Here is a 22855-nt window from a genome sequence, read left to right as displayed (position 1 = left end):
ACAGAATACATGTAAATTACTTAATACAATTTGAACAACGAGTAATACAATTAAATGAACGGTTGTACAATTCTTGAAATGGGGTTTGGATACCCCCCTGTTGTAGGTATGTATAGTAGAATTGTTTGTAAATAAATTAATTTTAAAAAATGTTACGGTTAGTATAGTTTAATTTATTACACTACTTAGCGAAGTTCTAAGAATTTTTTTTCCTCAATCATTCTGATTGATAATTTAAAAATAAATCCTACAAAAAAAAATTACAACAATAATAAAGTTGTTTATAGTAATTATTCTATTTAATTATTAATACAAATATATTGTTATATATAATAATTAATTTACCAATACAAATAGTTGACCATCGGAAAGTCCCTCCCCTTTCTAATAATCCACTGGCGTTAACTATCTTTAATTAACTATCTTGATCGGACCCTGCAACTAACCTTATAATGCCAGAAGCCAATCAAAGGCAATATTTCACTGATATACATATATCATGTAATATGTACATATGTATTAAGCAAATATAATAATAAAGGAGGTTAAGAACAAAAATAATAAAATTAAAAAAAGTAATTTACGAGCTCGACTCGGTTTTCATGGACTAATTATGTATAATTAGTATAGAGATTCAATATTCAAGAAATAAAAGATATTCAATGATTAATTATGCACAATTATATTTAGCATACCATCGCAAAGGGGTTCTGTGGTATCTAGTTCTTGATTTAAATAGTTAGATAATACATTTATAAGAACAGTAGGATAGAGATATACAACAGAAGTAGAAATAGAGATATACAAAGAAGAAGATAGTTGACCGTATGAAGTAAATTTTAGAGAGATAGTCAATAAAGATATCAAAATAGTAGAAAAAACTATTTATTGTTAAACAACGTTTCGCCCCACTTTGCAGGGCTTCGTCAGGGCCGTCTTGATTGAAACAACCTGACCAACTGACTAGAAACGTAGCAATAGTCACGATAAAATTGTAGTATATACAAGAAAAATAGGAAAGGTTTTCCATCCTAGAAGATTTGAAATTATTATAACTTTTTTTGCCCCACAATACTATTTACTACTAAGCAGAAACATTTGCCGGAACAAAAAAAAATCAAAAACATATTTCTAAATAATACTTACTGGCGTAAAACCAAAATCCAACATTGAAATTGTAGAGAATTTCCTCCGTTTGCGAGAAAACTGATAAAAATGTCAAGTTAAGATTGATCGGCGATCGGAATCAGAGAAAACATAAAACTCAGGGGAAAACCAAGGATCTCAATGTGACGGAACGTCATTCATTGGAGTAGTGCAACACGTGGGGATTCTTTTATTCTTTTTAATTTTTCTTGTTTTCCTTCATAGTGAACCTTTGGGAGGTTATAAGAGAATATTTTAAAACATTTACAAGTTCCCTTGTAAACCTTTCAGCACAAAGTATGTTTAAATATTGGAGTATATATATATAAAAGACCGTTTTTCGACCAAATATTTGTATTATAAATTCTTTGATATAAAATACAATCAATACTCAAAGTATAGTCTATTGCTATCTATCGTCATTAACCATCTGCTAGCCAATTATTCGATCCCAAGCTGAGACCATTGAAAGAACTCTTGAACCGCAATTTCAACTTCCACAGAATTATCACATTTTATCCCTTGAAGGAAATGGGCCATGGAACCAAGTAGTAATCCGATGGCGCGAGGTCTGGACTATGGTGGATGAGGCAGGAGTTCGAAACCATAAGTTCTTTAAACTTTTCTTTGGTTCGACTGGAAGTGATTGCTGAGAAGTAAGTTCGTGAGAACTAGTCTACTTTTTTACCTTACCCATGAAGAGTAGATGGCGACTAACAGTATCTTTCAACACACCACACTCCCTGCCAAGTTCGCGAGTACTTGTAGACGGATTTGACACAACAGCTTCATCAATATCCATTAATTAATCGCCCAGAGCCCTTCTTCCTTTCCAACATCGTATCTCCTCTGCTAAAATTTTCAAACCAACGCCCCGTAGTGCGCTGGTCAAGGACACTTTCCCCTTCATATTTAATAATTTCACGAATTGCTTCAGCGGCTTTGAATTTTAGTTTTCAGTAATGCCTTAAAATTACGAGAATTTCGTAGGACATTGAAATCTTGAATTTGAAAAAAAAAGGTCATTTTGTATGATATATATATATGTATATATGTATATATATATATATATATACGATATATATATAATATATGCGGAAAAAACAGTATTACGTAACTTTTTCCATAAATAGGTGACCCAAAAAATTTAGTCATGAGAAAGTGAGTTTGTAACTTTTGTCCGTTATAGAGGAGTGAATAAAATTCCTTTCCGCGTCCAGATTAGAGAGAATCCGTTATAGAGGGGTTCAAATGCACTAAGTATGTATTTTGTTGGCCGATGCCTTAGTAAAAGAGTCCACTCCAAGGGGTTCCCGTAATACGCAGGGGTCCGTTAAATAAATAAGATAAATTCTTAAAGAAGATACAAAAATCTTCAAATTATGAAATAATGTACACTGACGGCTCCAAACAAAATGAAAATGTTGGTTTTGCAATAATAATACATGGGACACCCACAAGATATAAATTGCCCACATACTCAACAATATTTACAGCTGAACTTCAGGCGATTTCAACAGCACTTCATTTATCCATAGAAAGTGAATACTCAAACATTTTCATTTGTACAGATTCAATGTCTGCACTTCCGAGTCTATCAAACTTCAGTCAAAGCGTACCTACGATAGACAAAATTCACAACTATATAGACATGCTAAAACATCTTAAAAAAAGTGTATCCTTTCTCTGGACTCCAGGGCACTCAGGAATACCTGGAAATGAGGCAGCGGATAAAGCAGCTAAAGAGGCTGCTAAAATGAGCGTTCCACCACTCCAAATTTACGAGCCGAAAGCCTTAAAGGCATTTTTAAGGAACAGAATCCGAAAAAGTTGGCATTCAATGTGGGCTGACGTACCACTCACCAATAAACTAAGAAATGTTAAAAAAAAACACACAAAAAAGTGGACAAGTGCCATAAGAGGAAACAGAAGAGAAGTGGTTGTAGCAAGAGTAAGGACATTCCAAATTAACACACTTCCACTTAATCAGAAAAGAGGACCAAACTATATACCAAACCTGTCAGTCCCCATTATCGATAAAGCATATAATTGAAGAATGCTCATCATTTCGTCAAGCCTTCGAAAATAATAAAAATGCTCGTACAAGAGAATTGGCCCTTAAAGACATCCATAGACAAAATAATAAAATTTCTGAAAGAAACTCAACTTTATACTAAAATATAATCCACCAATATCGACCAATGTAAAAAAGAAATAGTCTACATTCAACTATCAAATGTCAAAGACAAAAAGATAAATAAAGTAAAAAGGGTGTAATAACCTAGATGTTGATCGCCCTCAATAAAAATCTAATCTATTCCGTTAAATAATGTTTCATTGTAATAAATTTTTCTAAATAAATATTTCGACTGTAAATCAGACATAGTATTTTTTTCTCTTATAACCATCACAATATATTCCTACGATTTAAAACACTCACATACGGAATAAATCATCGTGCGCGGACCTGTTACTGTCTGTACACTTCCCCCAATATTTTCATAATCATTGGCAGGTCATGTGCCATAAACATGAATTCACTTTTATATAAAATTGCACGCAGTCGCGCAAATTTCAAGAATGAGGGGATTGTCTCTAGTATTAAAAAAAACTGACTAGATTTGACAAGATGGATGGGCCAATGCGATAACAAATACTGCGCTTGTTCAAGGAGTGTTTATGAATAAGAATTTTCAAGGCTCAAGGCTCGGGTTGCGGTCAGGAAAAACTATTACGAAATAGTTAAAATTGTTTATCAAGAGCCGACGTTTCGACCCACATTGCAATTCTTCATCAGGGCTATTATGAATAGTGAAGAGGTACGTTCGTGAGAAATGCGGGTCGAATTGGTTAGTAATAGTTGAAATATTTAAAAAAAAAAATTATAAATCACTTTGCTAAATTACAACCTTATAAAAAAATATTTGTATTATTATGATTTAAAACTTATTACTAAAAAAAAAAAAAATCATATATATAAAAAAATTATTATAACTAAAAAAAATCAATATTAAATAATTGTTATACGCCTTAAAACACATGAATTCACCATAAAAAGATATTTTAAAAGGTGAATAATAACATTTCATAATGTGATGTTAAAAAAAAAAATTAAGTACAGCTAGAACCCATGAAGGGCCAGTACAGTACTTTTATAAGAACAATGGTTGTGCAAGGAGGTGATTTGAACAGAATCATGCTCGACTGCCAGATTTTTACTTAATTAAGGGTACCCACTAAATGAGGCTGGATGGACCCCGGAGTGCACCCGAACCCATAGGGCTGACTCATCAGGTAACAGATTAAATGATATAATGTTTTTAATTATAGTAATACAAAATACTTTTTTTATTGTTAATTATAAACATCAAACTAGCTCAAAACAACGCAATGTTATATCCTATCCTAAATATAAAATCCAAATTAAAATCAGAAACAGCAATTCTTATTTTTGAAAAAATTCTCAGGCCACTGCAGATGTATGGCTATAAAGTCTGGGGAGCAGCATCCTTTCCAAAAAGGAAAAAATTACAATCTATTCAAAATAAAGTCCTACGAATTGAAGTGGATGCTCCTTGGTTCGTAAGAAATAGCCAATTGTATTGGGAATTACAAGTAGAGACAATAGAGCATTGCATCAAAAAAGGTTCATGAAGTTTCTCTCCCAGTTACCTATAGTTAAAGGAGCAGTGACCTACAACTTGGGAAACCTAAACTCAACCCGAAGACTAAAGCCCAGGCTGTTGCAGGAGATCCTGTTATAAATTCTTTATTCATTAGTTTTGTAATTGTCACTCTAAAATTTTATTTTATCTTATTTTTTTCTCTTCATCTTTTTGTTAAATTCACTTTCTTTTTTTCCATTAGAAGTCAATTATTTATTTTGTTAAATCCATAAATGCCATTATTTTTGTTATTAACTTTACTTTTTATCTTATTTTTTTTTGTTTTATTTTTAACACTGTATATAGTTAGAAGTATCTATTGGATAAGACTAGACCCCTCCCTATAATCAATTGATTTGTTTTTTTTAACATTTATTTATTGTTATTTACAACTGTATAACATATATACAACAAGTAAATTTGCTGTAGGTGAGATAGTGACATGATACAAACATGTGGAGAATCTACCCATTGATAGAACTCCAATAACATTTCTAGAGGAGAAGATTCCGAGGCCATCTTCTTTTCAGATGCCTAGGAGGATTATTATGTAATGAAGGAGAAGCCAGGTTAGAAACAAGTGGATTTAGGTGGTTGGGAAGTTTTCTATGGAAGGAACGATATCTGGTTTTGGCCAAATCAGCAACATATGGGACATTGATGTCATGATGGATGACTTGATTTGTGACAAAATAAGGAGCGTTAAGGATTTTACGAAGGATTTTGGACTGTAATGATTGGATTCGAGAGGAATTAGATGGTTTAGTGGAGCCCCATAGCTCAACTCCGTATGTCCAGATAGGCCTTATAATAGTCGTGTAGATCAGTCTTTTGTAATGGATTGGCAATCCTACAAATAATTCTTGTAATAGTCGAAATCGAAGAGCAGTTTCCTGTCTTTTCAGTCTTGTATGAGGATTCTATGTCAGTCGTTTGTCGAGATGTAGTCCTAAGTAACGGATCTGCTCGACAGGAATAAGTGGGGTATTATTAAATGATACTGTTGGGGAAGAGGTCATTGGTTTACGACAAAGGGTAAATTTGATTTTGTGGGATTTATTGGAATTAATTTTAATCCTCCAATTTTGGCACCATTCTTCGAGGGTGGTGATGTGGGATTGGAGGGTTTGGGATACAATGTAAGGATCATTGTTCACTGACAATAGACATGTATCATCAGCATACGTGGTGAGGAGATAGTGTTAGGATGGGTTGGGATGTCAGCTGTGAAAACTGTATAAAGGATAGGACCAAGGACACTACCCTGAGGTACAACAGCAGACTGACGAATCAATTTAAAAAATAAAAATGTAACGCTTACACCAACCATGTAAGGTCTACCAGGCTGATGTGATATTAAATAAATAAATAATGTAACTCATCAAAGTAATTTCTATAAAGTTTTAAAATATTTATTGTTGACAATATTTAATGTATGATTTAAGGAATTGGATTTAAAAAAGGAAAATTCGAGGTCTAAAACGTTATACGCCTCATGAATAAAATATGTATTAAGTTTTCAGGGTTTTTTCCGCATAGGAATTGCTACATTGAAGAAATTTTAGTAAAATAGTTCGTTATATTACTTATAAAAAATTGTTAAGGATTTTATATTGTATATTATTTGAAACTTTCTCAATTAGTATTGTGGTGTTTGACTATACAGCGAAATATGTCATAATACTCGATGAAATGAATGAAGGAAGCGGCATTCGTCTTTCTCAATCAAATTGCCGTGGGTGTCGACCGACAATTGATGCCCGGGAGGATGGCACAACATGGGTGGTCATGAATCGTAATTTTATGATTGACGTGAGTCATACTACAAATACGCAGGGCGCCTTATGATGATATAAGCATGCATGTCTGGAATAGCATCTCGTCTTTTAACAAGAAAAATACTATATTTACAATTTTGTAACGTATTTTACAACGTTGCGTTGCATAAGTGTCTGTGCATTATTGAGGCATTAGTAATTGCACTATACATTGCAATGTGCGTACATTATTACGAACCATGTACAAAAAACTAAATTTGTTATTATATTTAATTTCTAACCCTTTGATTACATTAATTATTAGAGCAACGACATGCTCTCATGCCGATTTTCAATTTCAGGCGCTTAAATCTTAAAGCTTCCTCCTTCCGTTTTAAAGTAATATTCCAAAAGTGATATAGGACCGTCGCTCCCATGGGGTCTTAGCGGGCCGTGTCCGGCCGGGAAGGATTGAATTTTTTGTGTTATGATCTATAATTGTCTGTTTAAAAAGTCAGATAAATAAGGCTACCATGGAGGGTGAGAGTGGAGGGTTTCATGCCGTTTTACAATTTCAGACGCTTTTTAAATATTGCTCGATTTAACTATCTTAAAATTATAAGGATCGTCACTCCCTGGGGTCTTAGCGGGGCGGATCCGGCGGGGAAGTATGAGGCTTTATGAGATTCCTTGTCTTTAGGTATTAATTAATTTCACTTAAATTTCGATATAAATATATATTTTTTTGTTTCTTTAGTAAATTAATAATAAATAATAATAATAATAATAATAATAATAGTAATATTAAGAAAAATGATAAACAATCTTTTTATTTTGAGCAGCGAACACAGTGATGTTTCATATTTCGGGATCTTGTATAAAAAACAAGTAGTAAAAGACACACCTAAATTTTTTAATAATTTAATGAAAACTATGTATAATTAATTAATAATTAGAGACTGTTTCAAATTTTCATAAAAACTAATTTTTCATTCAGAGCTTATCTTTGAAATTATCGACAATGAAGGAAAACCTAATATAACATCATTTCAAGTAGAGTAAATGTGCTAAAATATGAGCCCTAATAGAGATAATTACGTTCAATAGTTTTCGATATATAGTTTTTTAAAAAGCAACATTTCATAAAAAATGAACTGAAGAATCATTTTATTTTGAGAAATCTGCATCTCAGGAACCATAAGACGTACAGATGTCTGCTAGCAACCAAATTAAAGCTAGTTAAATGTAGGAGAAGTTCATAACATTTATCTTTGTAGGAATAGTATTTTTTATGATATTTGACAAGGTAAATTCACAAAATGATAATTTCTAGTTACAAGACGTACATATGTCTGCCAGTATTCAAAATAAAGGTAAATTAACTTACTATAAAGTAGTCTATGTCACGTATCTTTGTAAGGGTAGTAGTTTTTATGATATTCGTATATGAATGTAAATTTTGTTCAAGAAAGTTTCATCATAACTACTATTTTATTTAATAGTATAAATTTTTGATTAATTTAAGGAAAACTAAGTATAATTACTAGTCGAAATTGATGAGTATCCCTAGTATAGTTAGAGGGAATACAAAATGGCGGCTGTTACAAATTTAAAAAACAAAATAATTTTTTATTCAGAGCTTCATATCTTTAAAACTAGCAATATCACTAGAAAACCTTAGGGAACCTCATTTAAAGTAGAGTAAATTTACTAAAAGTGGAGACCTAATAGAGCTATTTACGTTTAATAGTATTCGATATATAGCTTATTAAAAAGGAGCATTTAATAAAAAAAATACACTGAAAAATCAAGTGAATTTATTGTGGGAAAACTTTATCTCAGGAACCATGAAACGTACAGACGTGTATTAGCGTTTAAATCAAAGTTAGTGTGCTGTAAAGTAGTTTAGTACAAGTCTTCGTAATAGTAGTTTATTTTCATAATATTTACTAAAATAAATTGATTTATAGTTGTTAAGTCAAATTTTTCAATTTATGAAAAACTTTATCTCAGAAACCATGAAACGTACGGACGTGTACTAGCGTTTAAATCAAAGTTAGTGTGCTATAAAGTAGTTTATGACGTTTATCTTCGCAGTAGTAGTTTATTTTCATAATATTTGCTAAAATAAATTGATTTATAGTTGTTATGACAAATTTTTCAATTTATGAAAAACTATATCTCAGGAACCATTGTCATATAGATGTCTGTTAGCGATGAAATTAAAGCTAGGGTAATGTACTACAAAGTAGTTAATGTTTAGGGGTAGTTGTTGTGATATTTGGATATGAATACGAATTTCGCATATGACATTCTGATATAACTACCTTACAGATAATACTTGAGTTTTTTTAATTTTTTTTTTTTAAATTTATTTATTGATATTTACAACTGTACATAAATACATCAAGTAAATTTGGGGAAATCATAATGGTATGGTACAAGCATGTAGAGAAACTACCCAATGGTAGCACTCTAAAAACATTTTTACAATATAAGGTCTCGAGGCCATCTTTTTTTCAGACACTTCGGAGGATTGTCCGGAATAAAAGAGGAAGCAAGATTAGAAACTAATGGGTTTGAGTGATTAGGGAGTTTGTAATGGAAGGATTGATATTTAGCTCGGGCTAGATCGGTTACAAATGGAACATTAAGGTCTTTGTGGATGATTTTATTTGTGACAAAGTAGGGAGCATTTAGGATTTTACGAAGGATTTTGGATTATAAGGATTGGATACGAGAGGAATTCTAATTTAATTGAAATAATTTTAATTGAATAGTACTTATTAGCGAAAATACGATAGATTTTTATGTGTATATATTATTATTTTATTTCAAAATTGTATTTTATATTTTAATTTTATTAAAGAGGGAATAAAAGGAAAGAATGTACTAGGTAAAGGGATACAATATAATTAAGATATAAAGATAGATTAATAATGATAAAAAAATAAAATAAAATAAAGAAAGAAAAATTACTAATACTATTACATATTAAAAATGTAGAGTATATTCATTCTACATTCAACGCCATTATTATGAAGTATAACTATTTTATAAAAGTTAATTGACTATATAAAAAAATAAATCCATTTATATGCATTTTGTTTCCTCAAAGAACTATATTTTCTTAACCGTATGTATATGGAGCTATAAAAAATAGAGCCTATGTAATATGTTGTTTACATTACTGAAATACTTCATAAATCGAAAACAAAACCTACAACATCGAACGTTATCAATGAAAAATAATCCTTGACATCAACAAATCACACCCAATTACTCATAATTTTTCATTGAATCTTGAAAACAAGACTGAAACCCTCAAGTGCCCCCGGATTTTACGCGGAAAATGCTCATGACTGCGGTTTTATATGAAAAAGAAATAAATACTTACATGTAAACACACTATGCTTATAAGACAAACACTTCTGCTCAACCGAAGAGTCAGACAACTAATTAGACAACTAAGAAGAAACATTTCGTTAATCAACTAACAGACTAATTTACAAGACCCCAGTCACTACTAAAACACAAGTTCTACAACACGCAATACAAAAAATGACTAGAAACAATATACTTTATAATATAAGAATATGCTAGAATACACTTATATATCTGTATTTTAAAAAAAAGTAATAATCTATGAGGCTTATTTCAGTATGACCATATAATTTGGTAGTGTGCATATGTGTAATTCTGTCCAAAGTTCAGTTTGAAAGATTTGAATTATGTTGTTTCATTTTAATATGACTGAGCAAAGATTGAAATATGGTCATAAACTAAAAAGTAAACAATAGAATCTATCATATTGAGTACCAAATAAATTCGAAATATCTTTATTGTAATAACTAAAAAACTGTTTACTTACAATGTATAATTATATAAATTTTATCCATTCGACATAAACTTTATGGTTCTTAAAAATACTTTCACATTCCTATATATGAAATATATAGAAGGCTATAGCTAGTATGAGGATTGTAACCCAGTGGAGCGGTCCCTCCCCGTTCTTGTATCCCCGACTAGCGGCTCCTGGGCCAATATTGTTACTTCTGCTTTCAGCAGACCCAGCCCACTCCCTTATAATGCCATGTGGCAAAGGAAGGGCCAAGTTGTATGTGTATGTATTTAGACTGAGGTTTTATATATAGTCTTTTTTATATTGTTAATAAAAATTTAGGAGATAGAAAAAAAAATTATAAAATTGTTTAATAGTTGGTTTTCAATGGCATAAGGTTCAGACACGTTTTAATCGCATATTTAAAGTATAGTCCGGGGCTCGAACTTACAACCTTTGGTGTGGGAGACAGGCGTGTTGCCATGCTCTAGAAATAACAGTAGTAATATAGGCGTATTATATATCTTTGAAAACCCAAATATTTTAGGAAAAATAATATTTAACACTAGAATTGACTTAAAGAAATTACCATGTTTTATCATGAACATTGTTTAACATTTTCTTTAAAACGGCTCAACAATTTTTTATTTAACTGGTTATATCAATGTACAATTAAATATCAAATAACATTAGTTAGGTCTCATTGTAATTCAACTCTAGTACCTCTAATTTTGTTCATTTGGAATAATTAATCATTTCTAATTGTTACTTGCAATAAAAAATAAATAAATACATACTATGAATGAATTTGATAATTAAATAAAGGAGAAATATTTTCTTAGGTTGAAAAATAGTTTCCGGAAATAAGAGTGATAATGTTAATGTATAATATGATGTTAGAAAAAATTAAGATGAAAGACTTAATTAAAAACCACTTAAATCAAAATAATTTAAAATGTTTATTTATTAATAAAACCAGTTTTAAGTTTCACTTACCTTTATATAAAGAGATTAATTTCAATTTAAAGTAAGGGGGTAAATGAAGGATGTAGGATGCCCTCTTGTTTTATTATGTTTATAGATATTATTTCATAATTATTTCAAATTTTTAAAATATTTTTTTGAGACTTTCGTTACAGTTCATTGACATGGTTGAAAGTTAGGAGCCTCTGACAAATCATATTTCATTTCCTCAACATTTATTGAACTTGTCGCCTAAAAAGAAAACGCAGTTTATTTACCAACGAATTCACTTTATCCTTAGGAGTGGAATTTCAAGAGGGCATCAGTACCCTGTCATTGTCAAATACAACAAATCTGCAGGAGAGCATTAGTTTCAAACAATAAAAAAAATAAATAATGCACGTGATACTACGAAGATCGTCTGGGGCAGATAATTTATAAGTTTTCAATCACTGCAATCAGCTTTTTACTACTTCTTTTTTTATAGAATATGCGTCTCTAGATAAGGTTTGGAAATATTTATGTTTGTTTGTGGATTTAAATCTTTAATAAGTGCATGCAATTTCTTCAACTCGGTTTGAATAGGATTGATAAAGCTTTTTTATGGATAGCTTTTACATCGACGGATCGAAAACGCTAGTTCGATTTCTAGAGTCCCTTTTAGGATTTTTTTCTGGAACGATTTAGGTTTAGGTATCATTATAGTGATTTAAATAATTCAAGACGATAACATTCAAAAAAGTCGTAGTAGACTAAAATATTGCTATTTTCATAGTGTAAGTTAGTATAGAAATTTTTACAGTGCAGGTTACTTGGAAGAAGGAGTATAATGGAGGTAAGCTGTCAAGAAATGTGAAGCCCAAAATACGGGCCATATCTAACTTCTAGGGGCGTGGCAGAAGAATAGTAGCCAATTGGCGGCTGCCTTATGGTTCAGTTTATATTAAAATGGTGGCAATTTCTACTAACCTAAACAATAAAATGAGTACCAAGGGCATGGCCATTCTCAAATTTTTGGCTTCAATTTTTCTTCAAAGGAGAGAAGTGTTAGGTGATATAGAAAGCTTCCTTCTCTTTCTTATTGAGATGAAGATAGCTGACCGTAGATAAATAAGAGGAGATGGTCAGGAGTGCGGTCAGAAGAAAGACACAAATAAACAAAAAATATTTATTTTTTCCGACGTTTCGACCTGATCTTCAGGTCTTCATCAGAGCTATAAAACAAAAACAGATAACAACCATCATTCAGAGAAACATAAAAATAAAGATAAATAATAGACTAACAAATTTCGAAATACATATAAAAATGAATTGAAAATATAATTGTTGATTAATAACCATGGAATTAGACAATAGTAGATTGATAACAATATTTCATCTTATATTGTTATTAATCTACTATTGTCTAATTCTATGATTATTAATCCACTAGTTTATATTTTCAAATTATTGCTATGTATATTTCCACATTTGTTAGTCTATTATTCCTTTTTATTTTCTCAAAATGATGGTTATGACCTTTTGTTTTATAGCCCTGATGAAGACCTCAAAATTAGGTCGAAACGTCGGCACAAATAAATACTTTTTTGTTTATTTGCGTTTTTCTGCTGACCCCCCTCCCCTTCTGACCATATTCACCACTTTCTTCTCTTTCTATTTTTTCTATTGTTTCTTGTAGTATTTTCGGAAAATCACACTACCAGAAAATTTGCCTATATTACATTCATACCTTATTTATATTTCAAGGTTAATGATGTATCGTTTGTGCACCCCCATATGTGGTGAACTCAGCAATCACACCTTAATATGCTCCAAGAGCAATAAAATAATAGTTGCATCTACTGTGTATGTGGATATATATATTTATTTATTATTTTGTTTTTTCGCTACTGCTTTCTAGTTTTTTGCATGTTGCTCTTTCGCATCTTTTTGATTCTATCTATCTGGTTTCTATCCTCCCACCAGCGTCCTAATGGATTGATTAGAGCCTCATATCCCACCCATCTTAACCTTCTTGACTTGATATTGACTGACCAGTCTCTGCAAGCAGTTCATTGTTAGTTCATCTTCTCCATTTCTTAAGGGGATAATTGATAATCCCAGATCGCTCTTAATTGTACCGAGGACTTTCTGTTCAGATCTCTGTATTCTGTTTTCTAGGGTACCTGTTAGAGCCCAGGTGTCAGAGCAGACTTTATCATGGCATTGTAAACCCTTGACATTGTGAATTTTAGAGATTTTTCAGGATTTCAATATTCTTGACAAGGAGAAGAAAGCTCTCTTCGTGCTTGTTAAACGCTGGTCTGTCACAGTCCCTTGCTCATTTATAGATATTACTGAGGACCCGAGGTATTTGAAACTAATTATGTATATATTGTAATAAATTTGTAAATATTATCTATTATTAGGAGGGTTCGAAAAACAATAAAAATAGGCGTTTGTAGGAATTACTGTAATAGATAAAAGAAAGTAGTGGATGGAATTTGATGAAATTTATACTAGAAGATTTTCAGATATTCTGCAACTGCCCTCCGAATTCGGGCCTATATTAATCAATTCGTAAAACAGTAAAATTGATTTGAGACTATCTCCACACAGACCAAAAAAATCAAATTAAAGAAAGTAGATTTTTTTAGATATTCGTTATATGGATTTGACAACAGAAAAACATATATAGTACCAAATATTTTTATTGATATTCAAAATGTAAAACGTTATTGAATTTTAATTTTAAGATTCCCTATATGAATGAAAAACTTCACCCAAAATCCTTTTAAACATGTGGCAATCTTCTAAGAATAAAAAATCCTCCAAAAATAATAAATAATATTTTCTTAACAAGAGCATAAGCAAACAGTTTCTCAAAATTGTTTTCATTTTTAAAATTAATCTTATTCATTCGATTTATTTTTGAATAGTTCTTATCACACCTTATCTTATCTAATTACATATTTTCTGACCTATATTGAAATATTTAGGAATAACTTTAAGGTTTTAAATAACAAATCAAAAATATGTGCAATCCTCGAACCCCAAAATATGTTGAATAATTGACATAAAAATCATAATTATGAACTTTGATTTGTAGCGATGGTAAAAAATGAGGAAAATTCTATGTCAAGTTTTAGTATTCGTAGACAATGTTGTCCTTATGGGTGATAAATGAAAATCTATAAAAACTATTTACTGAAAAGTTGAAAAGGCTACGCACGTGGAAGAATAATTAAATTAAAATTAAACCTGTACCGCAACAATCCATAAAGGGTCAAGAGTGCAGTACTTTGTAAGGAAGGACTATTACTAGACCAACGGTTGTGCAAGGAGGTGATTTGGTCAGAACCACGCTCGAGCGCCAGATTTTTTCCCAATTAAGAGCACCCTTCATAATACAGGGTGGACCCCGTATGCCTCACGCAATATTGAAACAGAAAATAACAAGAAAAAAATATTGTACATAATTTTAGAATTTTTTTTTTACTATCATATTCCGCCTTGCTTTGCATACATTCATTGTTATTTATTATATATCAATCGATTTATTTTATTTTATGAAGAATAAGAAAAAAAGTGGGTATAATTGTATTCAAAATTATAGAAACAAAAATACGCTTTCAATAAAGTAGGTAAAAAAAAAATTTTTAGTCAAAATCGAGTTAGATTTATTTTTAGCGTCTTCAATGCAAATTTTCATATAAATAAAAAAATACATATTTTTTGCATTTGATTTTCTGCTCAAGTATTGGCCTTTTACAAAACTAAAGAAAAGTCTTCCTAACTTTTTACAATTTTATCCGAATCTGAAGCTGAATTTCCACTCAACTAACACATGTCATGTCAAAATATTCCTTCAAATGAACAAAGAGTAGTTCCAAATAACACAAAAAACTTCTGAAACTATAATAGAAGCTGTTTTCAAGATATTACATTTTTTGGTGATTTTCGAAAGAAAAAAAATGAAATATTTTAACAAAAGATTGCATTTTTCGCTTACGTAAAAATTCATATTTTACGATTTTTGAGGTGGAAAAAACTAATATTCACTTTATTTGTCTATAAAAAAATATTGTCTCCCATTTTCCTAAGGCAGTCGGTATAAATTATTTCATACTTTATATGTGTATTATTATTATGGTTTAGTGGAATAATATACCAATAGATAGAATAATAGGCCAATCCTATATTTTTTAATATAAATTATTTTTATATCTATTCAAATTTATTTTTTAATATGATGACGTGAAAAAAATTCCAGTAATAATATTAAATACTATTCTATATTTTGTAGGACGTTTAGGGATTTACCCCATGTTCATGTACTCGTATCATCATTTTGTCTATTACATCTACTTATATTATGAAATATTGTCATTTATATACATATAATTTAAACTTTTATTACATCACATTATTTAAATAATGTCCTTCACTGCTGTAGTGATGTAGACAATAATGCGATGAATGGGAAAGTTAAATTGACTTTAGAATTTATAATTATTTAGAAAAAATAATAATAAGAAACATAGGATTAATGATTTCATTAATAGATTTCTGGAACCTAAAAACCCCCATCCTCCAAGTTTAAGTAAGAATAGATCATGTGAGTTACGTTACTCAAATTCTTCATTTATCCGATTTTTTTCCTCTGGTTACCATGAATTCCTTATCTCAGGAATGTAAAAACTATATTGCTAAAACAACATTCCTTGAATAGCTTCAACATTACTCACACAAGAATAAGGCTACTAGTTTTCTGTTTTTAAAAATAAACATTCCCTATTGTGTCTTTTCCAGAAATTTTCACTTTTGATTATATAAAAAAAGTTATAATAATACAAAATATATACGATAATCAATGGACACTTCATTTTCCCAGAATTTTAAGAATTTAAAAAATAAAAGCTCCTTAGTTTGTGGTAAATAAAATCATACATAAAGAACTTAATGTTCCATATATAACCGATCTAGCCCTAACCAGATACCACTCCTAACATTATAAACTCCCTAACCACCCAAATCCACTAGTTTCTAACCATTCCTAACAATCCTCCGAAGCGTCTGAAGAGAAGATGACCACGAGACCTGCTAATGTTAAAAACGTCATTAGATTGCTAACAATGGGTAGTTTCTCTACACGCCTGTATCATTCCATTATAAACTAAATTCAAATTTATTGGATGTATGAATATGAATGTACAGTTGTTTATAGCAATTAATAAAAAATTTATAAAGTTTCTCAAGAAAATTATATTGATTTTGAACTCGAATTTGTAACTTCTTCCAGTCCTTCTCCATCAAACTTCATTCCAGAATTTACAATAGAAAAACATACTTCCTACTAAGATTTCTTGTACAAAATATAATTAGATAACGATTTTATATCGATGAATCTACAGACCCAACGCGATGTCTTCTAGGCGTAAGTCGCAAACAATTAATTTTTTTATGATTTTCTCGATAAGATGATAAGAGACGAAAAATAAATTAAACCTAAACAATAAAATCGTCTGAGAGTTTAATTTTCATTAAAAATCTGCCATCATAATTCGAGCATTTTGGGTAGCCCGTTATTAAACGGTTTGACAGTTATTATCCTCAAACGCCTGTTATGATGACGGAATAAATGGGAGTAATTAAATTCGAAATAGGATCACACCCTACAGAAATTAGAAATACTTGGTATATAAATAGTAGCAACAGAGAATTTGCATATTATTAACATAGCATGCGAAAGCAGTCGGCGCATTAGACCTTGAAATTCTACGATCACGCTGTGCCCGCTCTGGAATTGGTAAAGGGCAGTGATAGTACAAGAGCCGGGAAGATAAAAAGGCAGTTACCTCACGCCAATGTTTTATTACTCTAATGAAAACTATGTATAATTACTATAAAAAAACAAAGTTTTCATTCGGAGCGCTATATTTTAAAAACTACCAACAACACTAGAAAATCTAAAAGAACATTATTTAAAGAAGAGTAAATTTGCTGAAATATTAGCCCTAATAGAACTATTAACGTTCGAGATATATAACCTTTTAAAAATCGACATTCTATAAAAATGTACTGAAATATCAGTAGTTAATTAATGTATTTTGAGAAATTTATATCTCAGGAACTATATGACGTACATATGTCTATTAGCAATCCAATTAAAGCTAGTTTAATGTACTATAAAGTAGTTTATGACTTTTACCTTCGTAGGAATAGTAGTTTTCGTGATATTTACTAAAATAAATTGATTTATAGTTGTTCGGACAATAAGTTTGATATATGAAAAACTTTATTTCAGAAACCATTGTACGTATAGATGTCTGTCTGCTCTGAAATTAAAGCTAGTTAAATTTAATATAAAATAGCTAATAATGTTTATCTTTGTAGGAGTAATAGTTTCTATGATATTTGACGAAATAAACTCACAAAATGTTAATTTCTAGTTGTTCGTATAAAATGTTGGATTTTTGAAAAAATATATCTCTAGACTCATAAGACGCACTATGTCTGCCAACTCTCAAAGTAAAGGAAATTTAACTTACTATAAAGTAGTTTATGACACTTATCTTCGTAGGGGTAGTAGTTTTTATGATATTCACATATGAATAGAAATTTGGCAAATGAAAATTTGTCCGAACATTTATAAATCAATTTATTTTAGAACATTTCATGAAAACTACTACTCCTACGAAAATAAACGTCATAAACTACTTTATAGCTCATTAAACTGGTTTTAATTTGAGTGCTAATAGACATCTGTACGTCACATAGTTCCTGAGATATAAATTTCTGAAAATAAATTAACTAACTACTGATATTTCAGTAGGTTCCATACAACTTTTTTATGAAATGTTGCTTTTTATAAAGCTATATTTCGAGAACTATCTAACGTAATTAGCTCATATTATACTATTATGGCTCATATTTTAGCAAATTTGCCCTACTTTAAATGATGCTCTCTTAGATTTTCTATTGTTGTTTGTAGTTGTAAAGATATAGAGCTCAAAATAAAAAATTAATTATTTTTAGGTTTGAAACATATTTTGTATTTTGTATTCCCTCTACCTGTACTTGGCCGATTTCGACTAGTAATTATACATAGTTTTCATTAAAGTAATCAAAAATTGGGGTGAAATAACTGCTTTTTCTCTCCTCTTGGGCTCTTGTACTATAAGTTTACCCTTGTGTATAATACAAGAGCTCTATATCTTTAAAACTACCAACAACACTGGGAAACCTAAGAGATGACCATTCAAATAAGAGTACATTTACTTAATTATGAACCCTAATAGTGCTATTCATCTTCGATGATTTCCGAGATATAGCTTTATAAAAAGCAACATTTTTATAAAAAATGAACTGAAAAATCAATTTATTTTGAAAAATCTACATCTCAGGAACTATAACACGTATAATGGTCTGCCAGCATCCAAATTAAAGCTAGTCAAATGTACTATAAAGTAGTTTATAACATTTATCTTCGTAGGAGTAATATTTTTTATGTTATTTAACAAGGTAAATTCGCAAAATGATAATTTATAGTTGTTCGGATAAAATTTTTTATTTCGGAGAAATATATCTCAGTTACCATAAGAAGTACATATGTCTGCCAACACTCAAAATAAAGGTAATTTAACTTACTATAAATTAGTCTCTGTCACGTATCTTCGTAACAGTAGTAGTTTTTAAGATATTCCCATCCAACTTTTATCTAAGAAAGTTTGTCCGAACGACTATAAATCAATTTTTTGAGCAAATATCATTAAAACTACTACTCCTACGAATAAAAACGTCATAAACTACTGTATATTAAACTAGCTTTAACATGTGTGCTAATAGACATCTGTACGTCGAATGATTTTTGAGTTATAGATTTCTCAAACTAACTTCTGATTTTTCAGTGCATTTTTTATGAAATATCGCTTTTTATATAGATATGAAAGCTATATCTCGAGAAATATGAACGTAATATGCTCTTTTAGGTCTAATATTTGAGCAAATTTACTCTATTTTAAATGGTGTTAAATACTATATCTCGAGAACTATCGGACGTAAATAGCTCTTTTAAGGCTAGTATTTCAGTAAATTTGCTCTTCTTTAAATAATGAGCTCTTAGGTTTTCTGGTGTTCTTAGTAGTTTCAAAGATATTGGGCTCCGAATGAAAAATTTATATTTTTTAACGTTTTGACACAGCTGCCCTTTTTTATTCTCCCTACCTATACTTGGCAGACTCATCAATTTTGAATTGTAATTATACATAGTTTAAAACAATCAAAATTTGGGTGAAATAACTGCCTTTTTATTGCCTCCTCTTGGGCTCTTGTACTGATGGAAGTCGGCACATGAAGAGATCTGAAGGAAATAAGGGTAAGAATCAACTAGTGAGTTCTACAGCCTGATGAAAGTTAGCGAAGAGGTTTACTCAAATATATTAAAAATATCAATTTGAAATTTATTGAACTGAAAAATAAAAAGACGATTTTTAATAAAAATAAATAATTTTATTTCTATCCGTTTTAGTCTCAACACATTTTATTTTTCGACGTTTCGGCCAATCCGGCTATCCTCAGGGACAATCTACTACAAAACTGCTTTTATTACATGTATGATCCTCAAAAATTTTAAAATACTTAACATTATTATTTATAATTTATCTTACCTTAATACAATTTTGGAACTAAATGATTTAAAAACTTAACTTCATGAAACATTAAAACATATTATTTTGTTAATAAGTATATCCCGCATTATGTATAATTTCCTAATAAGTCAATTTTCACATTAAAAACAAAAATTAAAATTCATTTATCACAGTCACTATTTGTTAAAACTTTGTCACAACAATGCTTGTAATCTTCCTCCACTCAGTTCAAGCATTAAAATTATTTATTATAACAATATTTTTGTTAATTTTCTTCATTATTTCATTAGTAAAATTCCCATCAAGGCTAATTATAATTATCCACATTTAATTTATCCTATATTTTTCATAACTTAATTTTACTTAATATCTCTGCATAGTGTTGGTTCAAATTTCTTGTATCTGTTTTGAAATTCACTGTATAATTAATATTTTCAGACATGTAAATGAATTCAAGTATTTTCCTTTTGTATGTATTATTTTCTTTATGTAAAATCTTTGTATTTTCAAAATCAAAAATATGCTGGTTTTTGGTTGCATTTTGTACTAGTGCCGTTTTATTTGGATCCCTCTCCTTGTTTTTCAAATCATTATTGCGTTGATAAATTCTGTCACCCAATAATTGCTTCGTTTCACCTATATATATGGCTGGACAATTTAGACAGGGAATTTTATATATTAACCCCGATTGATTCCTTGTATCAATTTTGTCCTTTAATATATTATAATAATTTTTGATTTATTGTTGGGTCTATGACTCAAAGAGTACTCATCAACATTATAATCAGACGATTTTTAATTCAAAGTTTTTATTAGTTAAAGAAATATAAGTAAGAACAGAAGCGAGGTGAGAATAACTACTTTCCTTGGGGGTCATTGGCCGTTAAATTACTCGAGAAGATAAAACAATATGAGGACTCTAGGGGCAATCAGATGCAGAACAGATTATTAGTGTACTTTGTGAATGCCTAAATTATGATTCCTTTAATAATATTTATTTTTATTAATTTATCTCTTTTATAGCCTAGAGGCATACAGAGGGCCTAATATGTAAAATAACAAACAAATTGCGAGTAAAAAGTAAGAAAATCAAAGAAAAAAAATAGAAAAATCTTTGTAGCTTATAAAAGATATAAACAATAATATATAAAATTAAATAAAAAGTTAAATGAAAAAAAAATTAAAAAGTATTTAAAATATATCTAAAAACAAAAGAACACGACCTATAAATTTATTTTTCGTGGTTAGTTATATATTATATAAAAAATGTTTAAAAAAAAAAACTACAAAACAACTGAAAATTTCTTGATGAGAAATTTTGAAAAATACTTTAATTTTAAACTAACGGTTAATTACTAAGAAATAAAAATAAAATAAAGTAACGACCAAAATGTAAGCAAAAAATAATTTTAAAAAAATATTCGTGAAGAACAGTAAAATACTAACAAAATATTACTAATTATAAAAAAAATTGGTGTGAGTCTCAAATATATAAAGATAATAAAATTTAACTAACTATAAAATTTTTAATAGGTACAAAAAAATAGTATCAATACATTGTAGGTAATCAACATATTTTGTAATTAATAAAATAGAAAAAGAAAAAAAATATTACTAAATAACTGAAAATTTCTTGATGAACTAAAATTAAGATTAAACATTTTGAAAAATACCTAAATATCAAACTAATGTTTAATTACCAAGAAATAAACAAAATAAAATATTAAAAAGGTACCTAAAAAGAAAAAAAAAAGGTGTATCAAATATACAAAGATAATAAAACAGAAAATAAAAAAAAAAAAAAAATTATAAGTTATCTGTATAATCAATATTTTGTTATTTTATAATTAAAAAAAAAAGTATAAAACAACTGAAAAATTTCTTGATGAACCAAAAAATAATTGAAATAATGTTAAACATACCTAATTTGGTACTTAGAAACTACACTACACAAAACTATTGAACACATTCTTAAACTTAAAAACGATGTGTCAGTTTCATAGATTACAACACGTGCAGATAATACAAGGAAAATCAGATCTATTAAAGCCGAATTTTAGCTTTGGATAAATTAATTAACCCAAAAGTAATTTAATTGTTATTAAAATATCATTTTTTAAATTATATAAATGACTTGGATTAAATCATTCATGGCGAAAAAAGATGAATAAATTTCAAATATTAAGAGGAAATAATAAAATTTTTGCTTAGGACGTCATGTCCAATTGTTCACCGAGAAACTGAATATTATATTAGTCTTAAAAATATGATATGTTTTATACGCTACTTGAGTATTAATAACTTAAAGGATTTTTTGAAGGACACAAGAAAAGCAGAACTGGTGCAGTGCGGGCGTCACATGACTTTCACTTCCAGCCTTGAGATGAAATTAGCCATGAAACAGTTATTTATATATTCTAGAAATATTAATCAGGATGTTTCATTTATGGATATGAAAGAAAAATTCTGACTGTTGATATAACAACCATGGAAATAGGAAAATTATTTCACATTATATTTGTATCCACTGTTTATTTTTTTAAATACTTAAACAAAAAATAAAATAATAGTGCTTAAAAATTAAGTCTTCAATAAAAGAAAGATATTTGGACTTTTATTTGTCTGTTGCTATAAAAATGAGTATATTAGTTTCACGAGGTGGGAATACGGAATATAATTTTTTTTCCGATGAATAATGCAACAGTTTAATAACAGATGATAACGAAGGTGGATAAAAACGGAGAGAACGGTAGGTCTCTATTTTTCCTTTTTTGATCTTTTCTTTTTCATCAAATTCTTTAATATTTCGTATTTTTCCATTGTTTATTACTGGAAACAAAAAAAAAACTGGCT

General features: G+C 29.5%; 2 protein-coding genes across 3 annotated transcripts in view; one reads left to right on the top strand and one right to left on the bottom strand.

Annotated features, from left to right (window-relative positions):
* The window catches only part of LOC106688091 (facilitated trehalose transporter Tret1), an 85817-nt gene that overhangs the window by 35477 nt on the left and 27485 nt on the right, over positions 1–22855 (top strand). The gene's annotated exons all lie outside the window — the stretch shown is intronic.
* LOC106688090 (uncharacterized) overlaps positions 1–22855 on the bottom strand; it is an 80667-nt gene that overhangs the window by 42742 nt on the left and 15070 nt on the right. Inside the window, exon 1 of one of the 2 annotated variants that reach the window (XM_067047217.1) lies at positions 1147–1169. The exons of the other annotated variant lie outside the window; for it this stretch is intronic. The gene's annotated coding sequence lies outside the window, so the exon portion shown is untranslated. Of the gene's footprint in view, positions 1–1146; positions 1170–22855 lie in introns of those variants that run through there. 2 annotated transcript variants of the gene reach the window in all.

This window comes from Halyomorpha halys, unplaced genomic scaffold (assembly GCF_000696795.3).
Source record: "Halyomorpha halys isolate HHAL.00 unplaced genomic scaffold, Hhal_1.1 Scaffold1051.1, whole genome shotgun sequence".
NCBI lineage: Eukaryota > Metazoa > Arthropoda > Insecta > Hemiptera > Pentatomidae > Halyomorpha > Halyomorpha halys.
The sequence above is the reverse complement of the archived record's forward strand: the minus strand, read 5'-3'. Positions and strand labels throughout refer to the sequence as shown.